Source organism: Schistocerca piceifrons, unplaced genomic scaffold (assembly GCF_021461385.2).
Source record: "Schistocerca piceifrons isolate TAMUIC-IGC-003096 unplaced genomic scaffold, iqSchPice1.1 HiC_scaffold_1278, whole genome shotgun sequence".
Lineage (NCBI taxonomy): Eukaryota > Metazoa > Arthropoda > Insecta > Orthoptera > Acrididae > Schistocerca > Schistocerca piceifrons.
The window spans coordinates 55,001-60,000 of NW_025727100.1; the positions used below are offsets into that span (position 1 = coordinate 55,001).

The 5,000-nt window shown below is 49.9% G+C and overlaps 1 pseudogene; it reads right to left on the minus strand.

Annotated features, from left to right (window-relative positions):
* The window catches only part of LOC124731320, a 10,503-nt pseudogene that overhangs the window by 3,253 nt on the left and 2,250 nt on the right, over positions 1 to 5,000 (minus strand).

The following is a 5,000-nucleotide window of genomic DNA, read 5'->3' on the forward strand; positions in this document are numbered from 1 at the left end:
CAGAACGTATGTCGCCCTGGCAGAGCGGACAGTCCGAGCAACCTCATTGATCGCATCCTGTGTGGAGCGACCCTTTCGGAACCCGAACTGCCGATCACTCATGCCATAAAGCATTCGGTGACTGTACAACCTGTCGACTAGTAACTTTTCAAAGGCCTTGCCCAGAACATCTAATAAACAGATCGGTCTATATGATTTTGCTAGCTGTGGGTCCTTCTCGGGACCCTTCTTAATTATAACTACCTCTGCGATCTTCCACTGATTAGGATATACACCACGTTCCAGACATAGATTGTATATTTTAACAAGCACTGGAGCCAGCTGTGGGGCCAGGAACTGCAAGATCTCAGCTGGTATATGATCTGGTCCTGGGGCCTTGCGCCTTGCAAAAGTATGAAGCGCAGCCACCACCTCCTCAACAGAGAAGGGGTATACCGCCGCCTCATTAACGTACTGCTGCAGCAGTCCCTGGCGTATTCCCCGCTGCTCCTCAGTGTCCTCATTTTCTGTATCATCAGGCAGCAAAGTGTGCAGTAACACACTTGCTGTCTCCTCCCAAGTCGTAGTGTACCCACCTCCTTCCAATCGCAGGGTGGAGAACATAGTCGGAGACCTAATTTTCTCCCGGACCAGTTTGTAGGGGACACCCCAAGGGTCCATCCCCAACTGGTCCTTGACAAATGTTTCCCAGGATGATCTTCTTGTGGTCTGTACCATGTTGACATACCTCTCTTTTAATCTTCTATATATTCTCAAATGATACTGTCTCTCGTCCTGGGCGAAGCTCCTTTGATAGTTACGCCGCGCCCGCCTGACAGACCGCTTAAGCGCGGTCAGTTCTGGGGACCATGGAGTAGCTTGCTTGCGAACATACCTCGCAACACGTGGAACAGAAACAGCAATAGCTGCTTCAATAGAAACCAATAGGTCTCCTACTGCACCGTCCACATCTGCAATTTCCATATCCAGCTCTGGTGGTCGAAACTCCTGCGCCAGCCTTTCCCAATTCGTTTTAGCGTAATTGTATCTCTCAACCAAGTCCCCAAGATCTTCTGTAACCTCTGTCTCATAGTTGAAAAATATACAATTGTGGTCACTGATCGTGACGTTCTCAGAAACACACCACTGGAGCACATGAGGCGCAGCACTCAGAGTCGCAAGTGTTACATCAATGTTTGAGACCGCGCCAGCCCTTCCAGAGAAGGTAGGCGGGTGCCCAGGTTCATTTAAGACAATCAAATTCGCTTCCATTATTAGGTCCTCCAACTCCGAGCCCCGTTCGTCCCGCTCCAGGCTGTGCCACATCGGGGACTTGGCATTTGCATCCATACAAATTATTACTGACTGACCTGCTAAGGTCCTAAGTATCCATCTTAACTGGTCCAAAAAAGTAACAATGTCCTGTCGAAATTGACAATATACATTTACAATGTATAATATATGTGTTAACATGTTTGTTTGGACCACAGTTATATGTTCATTACAAAACTGATTTAGAACAGTTAATCTGATGAGCTTGTTTAAGACCACAACCGCACACATGGGGTTCTCACCAGAGAATGCCACTTGCGCGGCCGCCGGAAAACCAGGGATTCGACCAGCGCAGGAGGCTGGTTCCTGTATCATAATAATGTCCAGTTGTTCTTCTTCCGCCACTTTACGCAATTCCTGCGTAACCATGTGGCTACGCATAGCGTTGATTTGCAACATCCTAAATCTCCCCATTACCCAGGGGGATAGTAGACGTGCAAACGACTGGCGGGCCAAGGCTTCGAGAGATCAATGACGTTACGCCCATACGTTTTGACCATGTCCTTAAAGATCTTATCAAGATCAAATTTGCGACCGCGCCTATCAAAAACTTTAATGACTAATTCCTGTAATTGCTCCAACTCAGGCGGAATGTTAGCGGCGGACAACTGAATGCAATCTACATCCTCCAGAGCCGGATAAGTAATGTCTTCGCCATTAGGGTGTCCCTTCCTGACCAGCTGCCTCAGTGCCGTAGTAAGTAATGAAGGCTCCTCCAGCCTTGACAGCCGAACCAACTCCTCCAAATCTTTGTATATATTTTTTGGATCAACTTGTCTATAACTGATCCCTTCACCAGATTTTTCATGTCTGTCTACTTCCACTACACTACTTGTATTTACACTATTTACAATTACACTTCCATCACCATTGTTACAAATTTGCACTACACTACTTGCATCTACACTATTTACAGTTCCATCTCCATCACAACTGCCACCACCTCCTGTTACCAGGGCAGTAACACGTGATGCATCTTCATCCTCCTTTGGACCCATCGTTGATTCCATTTCCGCAGAGGTCGACGGCTGAATCGAAAGGCGGTTGACACCCGCCTCCAAATCATCTACCGTCTGAACTCCAACTTCCACGGTCAAACGGCCAGCTAACCCGGAGAAGCACTCTGGATCAGCCAACGAACCTGTGGAAAGAGCTTTAGATATTAATTTACCCCTCTCTGCATCTCGTTTGATTTTACTCGGAGATTTTCTTTTAACAGTCTTAATGGTCGCCATAATCGGTTCTCTGTATTATTCTATCCAGAAACATTTTGTAAGTGGGGCAGTCTTTGACTCCCCCACACTTACGCCCTCTCTTACTGCAGGGTATACATATGGATGGGCGATCCTTGCTTCTACAATCTCTTTTGTCATGCCCAGTCTGCCCACAATGGGCACAGATAACTTCAGTTACAGTACAGAACTTGTTAGTATGATTCAGATCATAACATTTAGTACATCTGGATACTGCTAAGTAATCTTTAACATTAAGAGCTGAATATCCCACATATAGTCTACCTATTCTTGTTAACAGTTTCCACAACTCGGGAGAAACCTCCACCACATGGTGAACTGTCAGTTTTTCCCGAGGACCAACTTTAAACTTCAACTTAAATTGTTCATCAAACTCAACTCGAGTCATTGATACATCAAAATTCTGACTGTATATCGCGTCCAACAGATCATCCGCACTTAGATGAGTTGGTACATCGTACATACACATCAATGGTCGACGTTTCCGCGGAGGTTCACATTTAACTTTCTCCGTTAACTGGGAATTGGAAAGTATCTTATTACTGTCCTCTTGAGTTGCAGTTTCGACTATCAAGACATTTTTAGCCGTTCTGACACTATTAATTTTAATTTTGTCTCGCTTCGGATTCACGCATTTCTCAAAAACGGATTTCACCGCCCGTATGTCCTCACCAGATTTAGGCTTTATAAACACAGTAGGTACCGTTTTTTGAATATTTTTCTGGATAGTTTCTTTTGCCGTCGGCGCTTTGCCCACAGGGGCAGCTGCGACTGCGGCATAAGTTTTCGCACTGACTGGCTGGCTTCTCAGACGTTCATTCTCGCGCTCTAGTTCCATAACCCTTCCCTCTAGTTGGGAGTGAGCTATCGCCCAACCCGACACAAAGTCTCTAATATTATTTATGGCATAATTGCCGATCTTTCCATTCTTAATACTCGAATCGAGTAACTTCAAAAATTTTGCATGTCGCTCAGCGACAGACAAGCTCTCTTCGATCTCGCATCGAGGCACATCGTCACTCTCTATGTTTTCAGCCATATTTGACATTTAGAGAGTGAAAAAGTGGAGGCCCGTCTCTTTCCCCGGACCGGCCTCTCTGGCATGGGGGGAGGCTAAATGCAGCTCGCTCACCGGTCCCGCCCCTTGACCAAGAGCTTTCAACAACTGAGCTGCTAGGTTTAGCACGCCGTGGGAACAGCGCACTAGTCCTCTTCGACTGCTGCATCATCGAAGTTTTCTCCCGCTCCCTTACCGACGAATGCCTCCCGCATTCCGGGAGAGCGGATTCACCCTCCGTCCTTCGCCCCCTACTAGGCCGAGTTTCCACCAAAAGGCTAAAGACCCGGTCCTACTCAGGTGCCGGGCCGGTCCCCCAGACGTTCGGGGGTCTGGACCCATCTAACCTAACCGGGGACGTGTCACCACGCCCCGGCTTGGCGGATCATGCCCCGGAATTCCAGGGGCAAGGCGGGTGACCTTCGCCGACTTGGGCCAGGATCCCGCCGCGACAAATGCAGCAGCCGGAACCGGCGTACAAGATATTCAGTACGCCGTCGCGCCCCTGCCCTTCGGTCGCCCGAAGGCTTAACAGCTGCACCCCGAGAAGGCGAGCAGGAGCACTTGAGAAGGAGAGGCTAAGATGTTCGAGTCGCATCCTTCCCCTGCTGCCTATTACCAACCATGAGCCCACGCAAATCGGGGCACATAGCATGAGACAGCCGCAGCTAGTAGATAGGGACAGCGGGAATCTCGTTAATCCATTCATGCGCGTCACTAATTAGATGACGAGGCATTTGGCTACCTTAAGAGAGTCATAGTTACTCCCGCCGTTTACCCGCGCTTGCTTGAATTTCTTCACGTTGACATTCAGAGCACTGGGCAGAAATCACATTGCGTCAACACCCGCTAGGGCCATCGCAATGCTTTGTTTTAATTAGACAGTCGGATTCCCCCAGTCCGTGCCAGTTCTGAGTTGATCGTTGAATGGCGGCCGAAGAGAATCCGCGCACCCGCGCGCCCCCGGAGGAGCACGCTAAGGCGGACGCGGCCTCGCAGCAAGGAAGATCCGTGGGAGGCCAAGGCACGGGACCGAGCTCGGATCCTGCACGCAGGTTGAAGCACCGGGGCGCGAACGCCGCGCAGGCGCGCGCATCCTGCACCGCCGGCCAGCACGAGGCCGACCAACGGCGAGAGCAGACCACGCCCGCGCTAAACGCCCGCACTTACCGGCACCCCTACGGCACTCACCTCGCCCAGGCCCGGCACGTTAGCGCTGACCCACTTCCCGACCAAGCCCGACACGCCCCGATCCTCAGAGCCAATCCTTATCCCGAAGTTACGGATCCAATTTGCCGACTTCCCTTACCTACATTATTCTATCGACTAGAGGCTCTTCACCTTGGAGACCTGCTGCGGATATGGGTACGAACCGGCGC